The sequence below is a fragment of the Lineus longissimus genome, chromosome 11 (genome assembly GCF_910592395.1).
Source record: "Lineus longissimus chromosome 11, tnLinLong1.2, whole genome shotgun sequence".
NCBI lineage: Eukaryota > Metazoa > Nemertea > Pilidiophora > Heteronemertea > Lineidae > Lineus > Lineus longissimus.
Window position 1 is genome coordinate 34,472 of NC_088318.1, and position 18,962 is coordinate 53,433.

Here is an 18,962-nt window from a genome sequence, read left to right on the forward strand (position 1 = left end):
GCTGACGTGACACTAAAGTCAAGTTTATGAAGATAATGCTAATGTCATCATCGGTAACGAAATCATCAACAATTACTCACAACTGGGTAGATAAATGCCCTTGCGAGACTGAACATGATGTACCGCCGAGCAGGATCTCGACAGGCCATCCGTATTTAAGGAAATGGTAATAATCTCTGATGCGAGAAGATTTGGCGGAGGAAGGATTTTGTCAACCACTATAAGTTCGACCAGAATAGTTTATACGATCTTAGCCAAGAAGACACGAATCTTCGGTAGGACGGTGGAAGGGATCCCGCCTGTCGCGCTAAAGGCCCGGGTTCGATCCCCGGAAGGGCCGGTTATACATTTTTTTTGAACTGTTGTTCTAATCCAACACTGTGGCTTTCTATGGTCGTCTGTTGTACTTTTGAGCATCACATTATCACCAATATCACGCCTATATCTACGACATGCCCAATGAAACCTCACCCAAGATATCATCTGCCTTAGCGATGTAATAGCATCACGTAGTGAAACTAACCTAAAGTATAAGGATCATAGTCGATGAATATCAGTACGTATGACGACAACACGCTCTTAGACTAATAGAATGATAGTCGTGCCTTGTCCCGAAGCTAGATACCAGTACAACACTGTTTTCTTTATTAAAATCGTGTAAGAATCTCACCTAATCGAGACACGCCCTGAGTTTCGTAACATTAAGCAAAACTTAATCGTACAATTCGTATATAATTGCATTCCTGAAGGCTAGAAACTTTTTCGGAAAATAAAAAATGAGACACTCATCTTCGAGTTAACGAAACAGGTATGATGGGGGTTTTGAAGATTGAACCAGAGTATCAACAAAGATGTATGCAAGAAATAACACTCCCTCGAAATGCTACTTATTTATAAGGTAGACGAATGATCCTACCCTCAAGGTAACCAGCAACCACCGTAGACCTCCTGAAGTTTTTGTGTGTCACTTTCTCTCTTCAAATACAACCCCAGTTTCTTCACTGAGCAAAAAGTATTAAAGATATCTTATTGTAAATTTACTAGTTTGTGTATAGCAGGCACAAGTCCTACTATGCAAAGTATTAATGCTGTGGGTTAGAGCGTCTTTTAGATATTTTGTAACAATGGGACGTTTTTCCACTCAGCTCTGTGCCACGCTTCTTGTCTGATACCATGAGGCCCTTTGACGTAACAGGATGAGCAGTAGCCAGAAGGCACATTTACAATTTTGAACTGCTCAAAATGAACCAACACCATCAGTCCCAAAACTTTCTTGACTCTGAAATGTTTTCATAATTTTGAACAGACGAAAGATGAAAAAAATTCTGAATCCAAATTTTGCATAATCTCCGTTTTATTTCAACGTAAATACATAAGTCTAAAAACAATTCAGAGCTGCTGGAAGTTTCTGAGCGAAGATTTCGCCAACAACAGCTGGTGCAGGTTTGCGGTATATTCAGCTTAAGCCTTATTGGAATCTGTGAGTTTCCCATGTTCATATGGCTTCACCGCAACTCAAACAATGCCTAGTGAGGTGTGGCCTTGAGAAGAACAAGATCAAGACATGTTGTAGCTTACACAGTATGAAATCGACATGGCTTCGGGCTGTCAAGTTGAGAATGAGCTCCACTGGTGCTGATTTACGTGAAATGTCAGGATGGTCGTAGTCAGTCATCCCTATGATGAGATCATTCATTCGTCCTTAAGATGACTTGACATGATGCACTCAAATAGTTGAGTCATCTATTTCAAGTTGTATAACTTGACACGAACCATTCTTTACTTTCTACCTACAGATACCTTGGAACAAACAATAAATGGCGAACCAGCAACCAATAAAAAACTAAGCTCCTGTCAGCTCGATAATTCCTTGAACTGCAATATTAGGGTGTTTTGAAAGTGTTATGAACTAGCAAGGCTTAAGGCTATGCCAAGAAAAAATATCAATTTTAAATTGTAAAGCCAAACGCTGAGCAGATGTTATCTGCTGTCGCTGGTATATTTATCTTTAACCAGTTGAGGTTGATATCTAAAATGTGCAAGACATGTCCATAACAACCTCAGAACACTTCCGAAAATCATTATTAGTGATCAGTATTTAGTCTGTTGCTACATGAGGAGGCGCATGGAGGCGAAGAGGCACATTATCCCACTGGTCACCTAAATCCCACACCCAAGTTGTCCCTTTAAAGCCGCAGTGGCATTAAAACATGGCATTTAACCGAAAGAGATTGGCCAATTACAGTTAATCAATCCATGTATTGTGGTTGTAATGATTATGGTCGTGGCAATTGAGCCAGAGCTCACAAATGACCTAAATTCTTAATCCAGGTATAAAATGGATTGACAAAACAAGGTCTGCATAATCGATTCGACAGAAATTGCATTAATTTTAACTTCAGCAAGATTGTTTTTGGTATCTATACCTGATAGCTAAGACCATTCTCTAAGCTGTCCAATGATAGTCTCATCAATTGGCCGTCCTCTTCCCAAATACTCAAGCGGACACCAATGTCCACACTTGGTGAGGCTAAAACCTAGTTTTATTCAATCCGTCTGTGCCTAATGGTCCCCGTCAGTGCTGGTGATACACGACCATAGTACATTTGTATTTACCATCTCCCTTTTGTTTAATTATCTGTGACGCGAATGTAATCGATGCCTTCCGCCGCCATCAATTATGCGACCAACAATAGACATTTCCGATAAGAATGGACGTCTCAAAAATCACCAGTCAGAAATAGTCCATACTAGGTCTACTGTTGTATGGCCGTGGGTGCTGAAAAAGATAATTCCATGTCATGCTTGGACAGTTCTGTAGCTTCTTTCTCACCGTCATTTCCTGGTATTCTTTTACATTTTTAATAAGTATCTATCATCACCTGAACAAATTGCAGGATCAAACTTCTGGATAGCCCCCCCCCCCCCCACCCTAAGTACTTGTTTTGGTCATGACATCCTATTGCCCACCCTCCAACTTGGGAGACCCGAAGCAGAAAAAAAACCACACCATTTAACTAGAACCAGGCGATGCCTCCCATCCGCTTTCCCCATTTTCTTCCCAATCGACCTTGCCCGATTCGATAACAAAGAACAAAATAAGAACTCTTGATTTTATTTTACACTGGAGCAATAATTTCATTTGGCCAAAATTAACTGACTGCTTTTTTGCTCTTACAGAAAGACCACCTTACTAGTACATGTTTATGGCTGATTCTCAATACATTACACAATCAATTAGAGCTGCAAAGTGGTCGGGTAGTAGTGGGTGTGTACCTTTAGTTGGATCCCACAAGTACAATCATTTCTTGCCGTGCTAAAACATGATTCATCGCCTGAAGAGTCAATGGAGTCAGATTCTGTGGTACGAAGCTCATGCCTTTGATTGGTCAGAATAAAGTTGACACAAGTCACGCAGACGCCCAATTGGCGTCCTCATGAGGCTAGTGTGCAGACAAAATCAACGGCCAAGCTATATGGTGATCAGCCGTTGGGACCAGGCAACTCTTACCTCTTTAGAGAGAAATAAATAAGCAAATATACCAATACAGAACAATCACTCGCTATCACCAAGACCTTTATGTACTGCCTTTTTGCGACAACATTGATCTATGTAACTTTCGATCTTACCATCCGCAGAACTAATTGAGGCAGGCTCTCTAAAACTATTCTGTCTTACAATCTGCAACTATTTCATAGTTTGTTCTTCTTAATCCGTCTCCATAGACATATTCCTTTTCCACACTTTTACTCTTTTTCAATTCCTGTCCCTATGATCACTGTCTTTCCGTATTGTACAGTCATTTATCTAAAGAATCCCAAACCTAGTGTAGAATATCAATCGGGCAACAGTGGACAGGACGTGACAATGCAATGCCAGTAAATTCACTACGAGAATAATCCATGCAATTCATGTATGATTCTCATTCACAATAACTTCAGGCAATGAACCGAGTAGATGTTTTACCGTCACTGCCCTCGAGCTATGAATTTTATCCATCTCATGGTTGCTTAACCACTGCACCTGTACGACAAAAACCCTCGCGAGAAAAGCGCCGTGAAATGTGGCAAGATACGCGAATTTGAAAGAAGCTGAAATAACAGCCTTCAATACCCTTGAGGAGAACGAAGTATTCAGCAATTAAAATGGTAGCATTAGTGAGGGTGAAGTATCTTTCTGTCTACATTTCATGTAGAGCACTGCCGCATGATGAAACATAACGGGATTAATGATCAAGTCAACTTGCAACGTATTATCTCTTCGAATGGGGTCACTTGTTATTCACCGTCCTGTAATAACTCAACTTTCCATATAAACCCGGGAAATACATTCAATAAATCAGACTGACTAAACCAAATGAGAATAAACTCTTGAACTGTGGAGAGTAAGACCAGATACCAGTAATGTGATGTGTTCCTTTCGTGCTCTCATCTCACTCGAGATTGCAAACGATTCATCTCCGAGCGTGTCAACGATTCACAAGCTTATCAGGTTCCTTGGGAGGGACTGGCCAATTTAGTGACGGTCAGGGAATACAGGTGCCATGATTTAATTCGAATAGGGCTAACAATATCAGTGTGATTGGTAGAGGAAGCGTGTTACTGGCCGCTTGTAGCCGCCCTGCATCACTAGCCGTGTATCACTTCCGTGTCAATTGTCTTTGGATGCGTCGAAAGCAGAGTGACATGTTTCCGCCATTGTCGGGCATGTCATTACACTATCTTAAAGTCCTTCAACAAACATACCAGACAACTTAACGGGCTACCCAGAAAGCTTTTTCGGTTTAAATTTAGCTAAACCATGATTGGTTGGGCCTGATTGGTTGATCAGAGATATCAAAGTCTGATCACATGATCCGATTTGGATAATCTTCAAACAGGTCGTACACAGATTTGACACGACATATCGCTTTTTCTATTTTTATCATCCAAATTGTCACGCTCATTACTGTAACAGATATGTTATTCCTCTCACCATGCAGTATCTATCTGAGTCAATCGGATCCCGCCATAGCCTTAGAGGTGGCTCATAAATCGGCTGCAGTCATGGTTTCTCATCACTATGACACACCAACGTCAGAGCAGACCAAAGAAAAACCTACGTTAATCGAGACACCAATAACTACCTCAAGCATATCTTAAATGCTTAGGGATGAACGTTTTTGGATCTTCCCCATATAGCAGTGATTCCATACAATAAACAACAAGGGAGACCATGATTTTTCAGTAGAGGGAAAATGTGTCAGTCTTTTTTCAGCGTTGCCAAAAAATAATTGAAAACACTCCGAAGCGGAAGCACATGGTTACATCGGCCCTCACTCGACATCAATGGTAACGCCAATGAGCTAGCTAGACCGAGACCTCATCTGTTCACCTCGCTGCTCAGGTCAATATGAACGGGCCAGAGATTATGGTCACTCAAAGACGTGACACTCTTATGACTAGGGCGCTATTAGTAGACATTAATTCATATCACCATACATATTGGCTAATAAGCGCGGCAGCTGGATCACAATCGTGGCCGCTGCTGTGTGACACTGCAACCAAACAGCATCCCGCTCGACGCCTCTGCTGATGAGTTGACTGAGGGTACACAGTCACCTTTGATGGCCATGGACACGCAACATTGCTATTTTGTGATCAATTGAATAAAACCGGAACGGGGTGTCCCTGGAGCGGCACGAGGTACACAAATAAAGATATACGTTTAACCATCTGAGACTGATTTCGTTCCAGTAAAGTTCCGATAGCGACATAGCTCAAGTCAGAGTCAGAGCACATGAGTATCACTCGTCTCACAAATACAAATATGATAAAGACATTCGTTAGGCTGTCACAAATCAGTGATTTTCTTCACTTGGCTCTCTTTTGTAGGTTGGTATAACTGGCTGTGCACAGCATTGTAATTACATGTTTCTCAGTCATCCTCTTCTGATTTCATAAAACACAGCAAGTGATAATTATGTCGAACATGTCATTCCCAAGTCAATTGGAATAATTAAAGTTTGCCACCAAATCAGATTATGAGCGCAATATATTCAAAGGTTATATCGTTTCATTATCAACTCCATGTTTTTAAAAGTCACAGTTGTCATGTCAATAACTGTACAGCGATCTATTAAACTTCTGCTCTATTCAAGCACCTTTTAGGCCGTTTGTTCTCCATAAAACAGGATAAGGGTATTTCGACTTGGTACCATTTGGATTGTATTCAGCGGAGGCAGTTTGCGTCCTTGGTCGGGTTAACACGTTGTGGTGCATCCTGATCATGGGTATCTAGGCTATCACACGACATAGCTGCTGATATTGGATTCAAAGTTGTGTTTTGTTGATGAAGTCGTTCTCTTCAACCATAGCCAACCAATGTTTTTCAGCTAAGCATTACAAATATAAAAAATGTGCTAATATCCTTAAAAATACATTTTCGGAGAAATTTCTTCATTTTCGGTTCTTTGACCTTTATAAAGGTAAAGTAGCATAAGGAACTTAAAGATATTTGACTTAAACTAAGCTTGTTCACATAACTAAGATGCATACTGATAGGAAAGGAGTAAACTGCTTATTAAGAGTCACTTTGCTTTCATGTTCGATTATGATAGGCAGCGTGGAATATGTTAGAGCCAGAATTATTATTGACTTACTAAAATATTTGGCCAGGGATTACTTAGCACTAAAGGTCATGTTTTCAACGTCTCAAAACATCGCAAATGCAAACGCGGCAAAGTTCTGCAGAGACACGATGCCGTAATATAAACTGAGGGAGAGGGTAAGGGGGTTTGAAGACTGATCTTACAAGAGGGGTCATCATCTAGTGGCTCTTATATATACCTTGAGCCGAGAAAAGCAGGGAGTCTAAAATCAAATTCTAACACAACATTGGGTGAACCCCTTTTCGATTGTGTACTCACATGATCTTTTTAACAGTCTTACTCTCAATAAGATTGATTACATTCGTGAATTATCTATCACTTCTAATGATATAGTCAGAATCAGACACACGCAATCCTTTATGCATGATATATCCTGCACGTGTTTCCCTCACCACTGGAAAAATAATGCTCAGGAAGTCGTCAGGTGAATAAAGATGAAATATGGACGAAATGCGGCCATATTCGTTCATTTTGAATTCGGAACAGAGAATTATCTTAGCTTTTTGACGGGTAGTTTATAATTGCCCATTTTCATTAGCGTTTCGTGACAGGTTTCGTTTAATGAAGCAATGGGGATTGCCTTTTGTTGTCATAGCCTTGGACTAGTAATCTATGCTGACGGTCACACTTGTTTCGAACTGACCACTCTAGTTCAAAAGTAAATGTACACTGTCTTTTTCACCCCGTGCGATGGTTCAAATCCTATCGGGCCCATATAAATTTATTACGCCGTGATAAAAATTTATATGAATCATATAAATAATCTCTCGCATTGATATGTTGGGACGTTGTTAGAGACATCCGCATTCCGTCATCCGTCGACCTAATCTCCTGCCCCTGAATGCGAATGGCTCCATTGGTCACCTCAACCTCTCGCCCCAGAATGTCGCCAGTCATCCGTCGACCTAATCTCCTGCCCCTGAATGCGAATGGCTCCATTGGTCACCTCAACCTCTCGCCCCGGAATGTCTCCAGTCATCCGTCGACCTAATCTCTTGCCCCTGAATGCGAATGGCTCCATTGGTCACCTCAACCTCTCGCCCCGGAATGTCTCCAGTCATCCGTCGATGTCATCTATTATGTTTTAAGATAACTCGGCCTTTGTCGCCTCTTTTTGATATAACGCCTGTGAACTACCCCGAAGTAATTTAGCCCCAGAGTTAACTTTCAAATTGAATTTCCTCTATTTACACTGAATTCATCAATGCTAATTAGATTTGAACACGAGCAGTGGTGCCAAGGGCTAATTAGGCAGACATACCTCTACTACCTTTGAGGATAAGTCATTGGGTGATTTGACAAACTTTCTTCGATTGTGTCACCTGGGAGCGACATTCTTATTGACGAAAAGACAGGAAATCGTTCAGAGAAAACGAGAAGCCCCTCACATAGTGACAGAAAGACATATGCTCAAGAAGGTCTGCAAAATGGGCGATGAGGTTTGGTAAAAATGATGTTTATCTAATTACTGCCTTCACGTTACAGCGATATTTCCCTTTGTTTGGCTTACACTCGACACTTGGGTGATTAACACATGTTGGTGTCAACGGGTTTAAACTATTTTAAATTGACGTACAGAGTATAATATCACCAACTGTAGCCAACAGATAGGATGCCGTTGTACATTTTAAGTGTCACATTCTAGAGTAGCACTTGAAATATGCGTATTATCTAAAACGTACCTGGTATTTCAGACTTCATAATGAAACATGTCGAGGAGTGCTTTTGGAGAGGTTGAGCTTAACATATAGTTAACCACAATAACAAAAGTATGTTCACCTTGCGACGCAGCAAGGCAACCTCATTTAAACAATGTAAGCCGATAAGGTGTTGCCAGGGCTTGCACCGACAAGTAATGCTCGTGCCTTGTCCGGTTATCCGACATGTTATTGAGACAAAGGAGATACTTCACGTTAGTGCGACACCTGGAATGTGTCCAGATCAGGTTCAGCTGATAATTGGACGAGTAATAAAGTTTCTTCCATTCTATCATTCGGTTTCTTTCTGCTTAAATGATATGAGTCCGCTACGATTACCAGATGGTCACATAATATCCCAGTTACAGCTTCCCACAAATAACACGATAACACATTTAAAAGTTAGATTTGTTCACTGGCTCATGTTTAGTGCGAAGGTCACAAGTTCCCCTATTGGCTTCACTGCATGGCTTCCTCGACACTGATGTTATTTGCCTTGCTGATGTCGATGGTGAAACTGTTGACAATTCGCAGTAACGAATAAATGAAAATATACTGACTTTGTAAGTGTTATCCTTTCAAGCTGGAATTTCTGCAAGAAATAAGAAAGGAAGAAATCTGTTTATGTGCTTACATTTAGAGAATATTTCGCCTAGATGACACCAGACACCTTCGTACTTACTCCCTGTCTCGTCTTTCGTAAGGGTTGCAAAGCCTGTCTACTCTAACAAAGTTCAAAATTCTGAAAAATTTTCAAAAACTTTTGGGACTGATGATGATGCCAAAATACTGAGGGAGTGAAAAACACTCGAATAAAAAAACAGGGATGAATTGATTCAAAAAACGTGAGCAAAACGCAGTTATTAGTTTTCAACTGATAGCAACTGCCTGTACAAAAGATTCTCATGATAGCCCTCGTCCGTGGTGTTATAGTAATCAAGAGAGAGCTTCGCGCCGAGGTGTTAATTGCCGGGTTAATTGGAGACGCGGTCGCGACGGATTACAGCAATTAGGGCCTTTGGTCGGGTTAGAGGGGTGACTTTGGTCATTGGGACCGCCCAATCCAGTGGTCGTGGATGGTCATGTTACTGAGGGCCTTGTAATAATAACTAGAGAGGAAACCATTCGGGACCGGCGTTTCTAATGTCGGTTTCTTCAAAATCCAGTCTCCAATGTTCTTTAACGACATAGTTACTGGACATATCATCAAATGTCTCAGATATACTTGAATATACTCATCTAGATTGGGTGAAATCAAACCTTACAGCAGTATCTTCCGAACACTTCAGTAATCCGATGACTTGAAATAATCAGCCGATGTCATTGGCAGATAGAAGTTAAATGTTTGCCGGGAGCCTAATGTTTTAGGATAACTGAACATTACTTAATCGTATTATGTGGGATGAAGATGATTTTCTATAAAAGTTTAATCAAAGTCTAATACATGATAATGCCGTTTCCTATGGCGAAGCTCGACTCTCTTGTTTTTTTGGCGTCTGTTGTTATAGAGACGCCGCATTATCATCTTCAACAGCAGCATTGGATGTCAATGATGAGCACGATAAGATTAGTGTCTCTCACATTTGGCGCAATTTCAGTTCTGATTGGTTGAAATGTGTGACAAGGTCAAGTTTAGTTTAACTGTCCGTTCTATATTCAGGACACAATATCCCTCTCGATTCCGGTCATGTGGTAACAGGTCGTCACACATGAATACCACTGATAAACGACCGTATCAGAGGCGACCGCATATTCATACTCACCTTTGCAGCTTTCTTGATGAACTTCTCTATAAGCAAGCCAGAAAAACATCTTTAAAGCAATTGCCTTTCAATGCATTAAACTGGTGTTGTCTCCAATTGTAAATTAGATTTCTTAGTATCATCATGATACCAAGATGCTTGTTTCTGTGGGGGGGGGGGGGTATCATCCGTCCAAGCTACCATCAACCCCAGCTGTGTGTGCGACATTGTCAGTGTTCCTGATGTGACAGATGACACTTCAGTAGAAAGTCCTCATCTTTGTCATGTTCATTTCACGACTTCAACATTCTGCACCTGTTATTTGAATATTTTATAAAACACATCATTCTGTCAGGATTCATGACCATAGATTTTCAGAACATTTTTGCGATCTTGCCTAAATTTCCCTTCACGTCAGTTCTGTCGTGTGAAATTCATCATTACAACTCAACATAATATGCCCAACCACGCCAACTGTCACCAGATACCTAAAGAAGTCAACAAAAATGACCATTGCTATTCAACATTCGTATCCGAAACATAAACCTTTTTTTCTTGCAAAAATTGTTTGATGTTTGAGAAAACAAGGTATTTGTGATGGCTAATTGCCGTGTTAGCCATCTTTGAGGAAACTGAGAACGGATGCTGGGTCCGCTACAGATCTGGTTGATGGCCAGATAACGAGGATAAGAACCTGGTTAATTATAGGAATAGACGTCGTGTAATCTAACCAGCGTGTCCAGGGGATGAGATGTCATACGGACATAGATAATATGGCATCAGCGCCGATAGTCACATGTGGCCGAGGAACAGATGCCTCATATATGCAGCGCCAGTTTCTAATGTGAGAAGAACGAAACAGTCGTGATCAGAGTAACAGCCCCAGGGGTAATTACAGTATGCGGCAAAGAAACGGTCAAACAATGTGTTAGTTGGGGTTTTAAAGAATGTCTTAAGGTTACACGAGGCATAACGCGTCACATGTAACTCTCAAGTTAACTTTATAATCAATTAGAGGAGTCGACTGGTTGTAATTCTGCTCTACCGTGGATATGAAAAGTTTTTGTTGGAATCACCAAGTCGATTTATAACATGGTGTTTCAGAATGGCTTAACACTGACGAGCAGACGTTCATACCGGATATCTTATTTAAGATCGGCAATAGGATTAATGAACCTCATATATCGATTCGAGAAAAGCTTGCCAGGTCTTAATTCCCATGTCGATGAAATGAAAATCACTCTTAATTATTAAAGCAAGCGAATGTGTCGTTCTTTCGATCAGCCACATTTAATCACATTCATTTCCTGTCTTTGAAAATGTGCCAGGGTGCTCATCCAGCTCTCTTGAGCTATCATAACAACAGGAAATCAATACAACTGGTCGCTTACTTTTTGAGGCATTCGAAAGTTCTTACCAATCATTGGCGGCTTTTTATGTTATAGGGCCTTTCAATTATATAAAAGATTCTGTCACAATGCGTTTTACCGATATTAGGATTAGGTGATCGCAGGTCACTTGAGGGTATTAGGGAAGTCTGTCAGAATCTGCAGGCACCGTATTGCCTGACCCCCTTATATCTGGCTTAGCACATACTGGTCCAAAGGACTCACGGGCACAGCCACAGTCTGTCAGAATCTGCAGGCACCGTATTGCCTGACCCCCTCATATCTGGCTTAGCACATACTGGTCCAAAGGACTCACGGGCACAGCCACAGTCTGTCAGAATCTGCAGGCACCGTATTGTCTCACACCCTTATATCTGGCTTAGCACATACTGGTCCAAAGGACTCACGAGCACAGCCACAGACTGTCAGAATCTGCAGACACCGTATTGTCTCACACCTTTATATCTGGCTTAGCACATACTGGTCTAACAGGACATACAAGGACAGTCACAGTCTGTCATGGGGGTGAAATATACAATTTATTTCGCGTCGCGCGCCAAAAAAGTGTAACAATGTACTGAAGAAGTAACCTTAATTTACTTCAGCCCAGAAACAGCAAATAGAGTATTTTTAAGATTGCTCTTGATGGGATTCGAGTCCAAGACGTGGCTGAATCTGAAGCCTCAGGTCCACTTAAAATTTCCAGTGAGTCCGACGCTCTATGTTCCCGGCTGATGCAGTTCTTAGCAATAGCGTTTTTCGAACGAAGTTATGAGCGTAAGACAACTTCGTAACACTTTATTAACCCGTTGTTCGACCCTCTGCGCAAGTGTCTCTTCCCAGAGTGGTTGAGAGAAGAAGACGAAGGTAGGATTCTCGATTCTAGAGCTTGCTTGAACACGGTTCTGGCAGTCTAGTTTCAAGGTAAGGTTATGAAGATAGATGTTATAGTGTGTTGAATTACAAAGAGGCTCTGCTGTAAGACTGTGTCCCTGGTCTTTTTTGATACTATTACTGATAAGGCCACTTGCTAAAGGAAATCAATATACATGTATTAAGCGTCAGGAAAGTCTCTTTCAACCAAAACAGACAGTCAACTCGTGATGCGAAAGGCGTTGATCCGTCATCGAGGCCCCCGATGGACCATGGACTGTGTCTGATTACACACCAAAGAGAGAATAAAAAAACCACATTTTGATCGAGGTGGATGTCCTCCCAGTAGATCCGTCATCAAGGCCCCAAAAGTACCATTGGGATAATGTCTCTACGTTTGAACCACACCTGTCTTGACTAATTACACAGCAAACAGAAAATCTTTCTTTAACAAAAACCACTTGCACAAAATGTTTAATGTGGTCTCAAGGGAGCTATGAACGAAACGACAAGTTCATGCAATATTCAGCGTTGAACGTTGACGTGACAGAGCGATTAATAGAGAAATAGCTCAGCCCACGTTTACAATGGAATGAAGTGCATGATTCACCTAGAGGAATGGCGGGGAGGCTTAGATCATGCACGTTTACAATGGAATATTTGAAGAGCTTGCATTTCTGCTGCATGGGTGGGTACCCGCTAAGTTGAATTGATATTCACCCGTCATTCAAAAACTATATCTGCGGACAGTGGGATCTCTGTTCCTAGCCACTAACCCCAAGGTTTCATGATAATGGCGTAATGCAAATATCATGGTTGCATTGCGAAAAATTCCTTGGTGCGCAAATACAAACTGGTCTTATGACGGGATCTCATTCTTTAAGCTAGGTGGAATGGATATGTTTACCCGATAGAGGAGAGCTATGACCTTTATATGATGACTAAGATAAGGCCTACTTGTTTCTTTTTTTATATTTGTCTTTCGGTGGTATGGGTCGATTACATTTATATGACATGAATGCCTATCATCTGGGTTTTCACTTTTCCTGAGTGTCATCCAGCCATCGGGCAAATTGTTGACAGCATTTATATCCATTGTCTAACCAAATGGTAAGTTAGGGTACATCATTAATGACATGGAAGTACTACGCGAGAAAACAAGGGAACCTAGTTGGATTTGGCTAGTTTATTTCAAAATTACATCAGTTCCAGGAAAACACAGTTTCCCATGACGATTTATCAACTTGTCGTCCTTGTTGGAAGGATGTTCATGTATATTCAACTCGTACCATGACACATGAAAGAATGGTGCAGTATGATCAAGCTTGTAGGTGACTGTTTTAACTTCGCACGCACTTGAAATCCACGATTTTTGTAACAGATATAATACTGACGATGCCCCTGCCAGAGAATGGTCAAGTGGGATTTTTGAGATGATTTAGTTCTTACAAGTAGCATAGGATTCATTCTCAAGAGAATCGACAGACGATGGTAACAGTGGGTTTGACCATCACCTTGCACTAGCATTTTCAGCACAAAAGAGCAGCTGATCGGACAGCCGAGTATCAAGATGCCTATCTATATTCCGACGTGGCGGCAGAAAGGAAAAAAATGAAACGAGGCAAAGGAAGACCGACAGCCGTTCGGGAAGATAAGCGGCTTTGCACAAACTAATTTCACAGACTTCTCATTACGAGAGGTGATGCAGGTTGGGCAGAAGACACACGGAGACTGTAAAACACGGCTTTAGGTCATCTTTATTGTGGATGATGACCTGCTCCAGCATTAAGATAATCAATTTTTTAAAGGGGAATGGGCAGCATTGCGAATTGCCATATGATCAGCATAGTCCAGGCGAATCTTTTGTTGATCACCTATATGGGTTTGATTCAGTCAAGAAAATGTAGTCACTCTGAACCTTGCTGAAGTTGAGATGGAGAAAAGTGGAGTGCAACAGCACCAGCATTGGTAGTCTTCTCAAGGCCGGAAGAAGCTGCTGGTGGATGCCAGTTAAATGGATAAAAAAGCACTGCCGAAGCTGTCAAAGTTCTGATAGCTCATATACAAATTAGTATTATACATAAAGATATGTTGAACCACCAGGCACCCAACGACAGACATGACTGCGTCGATACTATGTTTTATTGGCTTCGTCTCGTCTTTGATTTCCAGAATATTCCGATAACCAGCACAACCATAAAGCCCGTCACCTCGGCAAGCAAACTCATGGTTAGTTTTATGCTGAATATGACGCATAGATCGAGGATCAACAATGGTTTCGTCATATCGCGCAGAAAATCGTTTGTCGATAAGAGAAAGCGGAAACTATCTGTTGCAGCAGGTTTTATCGGCACTTCGTCGATTGAACATGCCGCGTCTGCATCACAGACCGAGGTGGGGATGCCGGAAAAACTGAAAGAACAGTCGCTATTTGTCTTTTTAGTCTCTGAAAGGAGCAATGGTGTGAAGAAATGGTGTGAAGTCGATCCAAGGCCTAGAATATGATAGAGAAAGGGTCGACTGGATATGCTTATCGCCTCGTGAAATCAATAAAGTAGCTCCAAGGACAAGACTATTCCATGTAAAAGGAAGGAGTCGACTGGATATGCTATCTGTGACTTAGCTCTAATACAGAAAGGGTCGACTGGACGCAAGGGCCCAACGCGCCGCGTAGCGGCAAAAAAGCAAAGCTGGCGAAACATTTATAACGGGTCACCGTCACTTATTATTGGACTTATAGCGCATTTACGGGGTTGCAACTATTTTGCTTTATAGTGTCACCAGGAAAGAAAAGCATGCGATCTAACGCCGATCCATTTGTATAAAGTGATAATTGGAAGGTATATAGTAGGAAATATCAATAAAATAATCATTCCATGTCGTCTTTTGAGGGCATTTTTGATTGTAAAAAATATATGTGTACGTCACCGGAGTCTCTGCAATGATCATTTTATCACAGCAGTCTCGCGCAAGTAGAAGTTCTTTACCTATTCGTTCTTCACTTATTAGTCTGGCGAAAAGCCAGACGTTTTCCATTACGATTTCACTACGATGTTTGACCAGAAGGAGCAGTGCGCAAGATATGCTAATGAGCAGACTTCCCTCGCTTGAGTTTCGGAAGAATGTTCCATATCGCGCTAAGCTGACCACTGCTGACCATGACAGGCGTGCATTGGCCTGGTACAGGTTGGAACTGAACATTGAATATGCTGGTGGTGACGCTTTCTGATGAGAAGTTTGTCGTGACTGATGCAGTATCCTTGGACTTGTCCACAGCATCGTTCAATCATTGCTCTCTGAGCTGGCTTGATTCTGTACTTACCCAAATACTGAGACCAAATGCCTGTTGACTGTGCTTTAAGAGAGACTGGCGCCATGCCTAGTCTCTCTTAAAGCACAGTCAACAGACACCAACCCCCTCAGACTCAGAAACCACAAACGCCCAACCCTTCCTGCTACCTTAATACTTCTGGATATGCTATCTGTGACTTAGCTCTAATACAGAAAGGGTCGACTGTTATGCTTATTGCCATGTGAAATAATAAAGTATTCCAAGGCCTAGAATATGGTTTACTGATGGTGAGATCAAGCTGAAGTATAGGTTTTGGCACCGCAATGCGTTCATAAAGGGAAATCTGGACTACAACGTGTACAATAGTCTAATCACGTAAAGCCATTGTATAGAAAACTACACGTCGCAATACACGACATCGTCTGAGAATTTGAAACGAGTGGTGTTACCTGACTTATTCATTGTGACGGAAATGTTTGTCAACAATTCTATTAAAGCCGCTATGATTCCATCCCGCACCAGGATGTATCATCATAAACACATCCGACTTTATACTACGTAACACAAGAGTCTTTGTGCATAAGTATGATAATAGTAATATGATAACAATCGACCCAGTCTACGGTAAATTATATTAGGCTTAAACGTGTGGGAATGGGGTCGGGGTTTCTTGGGTGGCTGGTGCCACAACTGAAATGTGAAATAAAACTCGTGTGTTAAATTTTTGAAATTCTGCTTTTTCATAATCTCTGTGCGGCAATCAATTTCTTTCGTAACACAACTTGCAACATATCTTAATCACAAATGCGGTTCGCTGTAAAGTTCTTTATATAGTGCTTTTATACTGTACAACTGTAATGTTGGAAGCATTTTGCACACACTCCCAGCCTAATCCAGAAACTCTCCTGCAGAAACCAGCACATACCGCAATGTCAACATTTCCTTAGCTGTGTGTGTTTCGCGTTTTTCATTTCTCAACGGCACTGCACAGCTCAGAGATGAACACGCGATTCTAATTACAAATCATTTTCAGATATTTTTGGAGCTAACAAATGTGTCAATGAGCTCTGTTCGATCAGGGCTTTCTTCTCCTTTTATATTAGTTGCTAAACATAGCGATATCAAGATCACGAATAGAAACTCTCCCTTTGTCCCATCAACAACCACTTTGACATACAGTACATGAAAACAGAACCCCTGACTCGCTATTATGATTCTGAATGTATTGTTTTCTTCAATGGCGAATGTCACATAGTCGAACATGGATAAGAACATCAACGAATGTCAACCAAGTAGATTTTGAGAAAGCAGCGTTGTCTCCAAGTCTATGGTTTCCATGGTTTGATTTCAGAAGGATTCGAAGGAAACTATACCAAAGACGATGACAGAGGACACGCCATTTCTCCGCTCCCATTGGTCAAACAAAGTCATTCGCGGCATCCAAACACTGGGCTACCCTACCGTGATGTGTATCGGTGTGGCCAACACTCTAGCATATATCGTAAAGAATCGACGCAGTGTCATGTATTTCGACCACAGAGTGTTAGCAGTGGTGATAACTTATCTCTTACCACATTTATATCAGAGTACATTGTCCTATTTTATACGATCTGGTCCCCATCTCAGCAGGTCACTTACTGTGTCATACTGCGATACTTTGGTGATAAATCTCATGCAGGTGCACGAGGTTGGTCATCATAATTGCCAGTGACCAAGCTATTGCTGTTAACTTTCCCTTACAGTCCGCATCCTGGTGTACCATGAGTCGTGCGAGATGGATTGTAACTTTCCTTGGAGTCAGAGTGTCTGTTTTCAATCTCCCTAATCTCTGGAGGCGGCCGATCAGATTACCTGACGGTTCCATTCATTGTGTCTTAATCCCATATCTTATCTGGTTTGAATCTGCTGGAGATTTTGCCAATATGACCATACCAGTTTTCACAGTTTTAATTCTCAATATATTCATAATCTCCAGCCTCCGTCGCCATAACAGGAAGCTGCAGCGCACTCTATTGATGAAAGAAGGAACTATCCAAGATGGTGGCATGAACGCAATGCTATTCTCGTGGCAACTGACATGTTTATACTTAACGCCCCATACATATGTCTCGCAATGACCTGGACCTATACCATTCCCGACCTCCATAATATCAACAACAGTGTATTGTTTTTAATCGTCGTTATCACTATCATTCTTACGACATTCAAATTTGTTCTCTACTGTTTCGCGAGTCAACACTTCCGTCGATATTTGAAGCAGCTCCTTTACATGTTTCATAGCACATGTTAAGTAAGACACACTCATGTCCACTCACTGGAGTCACCTTCCCAATCGAATACATTCGAGAACAAAATAAAGGAAAAATACGGAGGATTCCTTTATAATTTTGGTTCTAAAACTTCATCGACTCGTCCATTTTATCAGTTCGCCTGTTCGCGAATTCATCAAAATAATCGGATTCGATCTCTCGTTGAATAGTTCCTCCAATTATCCAGAACATCCTCCGTATCATTCTCACAAACATGATTAACCAAGATTAAACAAGTCTTGACGATATTCTATCAATAATCACAAGCTTAAAATGAAATCAACATTCCTTTAACGTGTAATTCAAGTTGATAAGAACTTGAAGAAGTGCCGGCGTCTATCACATTTGGATGGGTTCATATTCCGTGAGAAAAGGATGTGTGCCTTTTTGTATACATGTACTTCTAATGTCAGAAAGATTGATAATCAAGAAACCACATTTTAAATCAAATAAACGTGTTCTCTCATATGATAATGGAATTCATCCATGTAAAATGTTACCGTTTGGGTTGAAACAGCCCCTGAGAGTAAGACAGTTCACACCTCGGTAAAACATGGTTGAACGCCACGAGGTTTTCAACCATGATATGTTACGCTTTTCGTTGCACCACTCAACATGTCATGATGGTAGTACATGTACCTGTATTCCAGTGGAACAAACCGATATGTAAACCTTTTTGTTCTCCACTAAGCCTTGGAGGAATTATACTTGACTATACTATACTATACTTAAAAATAGGGTATTAGCTCGTTGTTTCTCCTGTCAAGTATAATTCCTCCAAGACTAAACTAAGTTAACGTGCAACATCACCCGAAAGCGTGTAGGGCTTACTGGTTATGTTTGATAGTCAATATTGGTGACAAAGAAGTATAAAAAGGCGCGGTGACAAAAAGGTTAGACAGAGAACAATTCTCATGATAATCACTAAGGCTACTGAAGCAGAGAACCACTTCACCTAGGGAAATTACATAGCATTAACTCGGTGCAACAAACTCTTCTTTTGTCACATGG

The 18,962-nt window shown here is 41.2% G+C and overlaps 1 long non-coding RNA gene across 1 annotated transcript in view; it reads right to left on the reverse strand.

The window, feature by feature from the left end:
- The window catches only part of LOC135495724 (uncharacterized), a 73,022-nt gene that overhangs the window by 23,061 nt on the left and 30,999 nt on the right, over nucleotides 1-18,962 (reverse strand). Inside the window, exon 2 of the long non-coding RNA XR_010448592.1 lies at nucleotides 8,908-8,939. This is a non-coding gene — a long non-coding RNA (uncharacterized LOC135495724). The remainder of the gene's footprint in view (nucleotides 1-8,907; nucleotides 8,940-18,962) is intronic.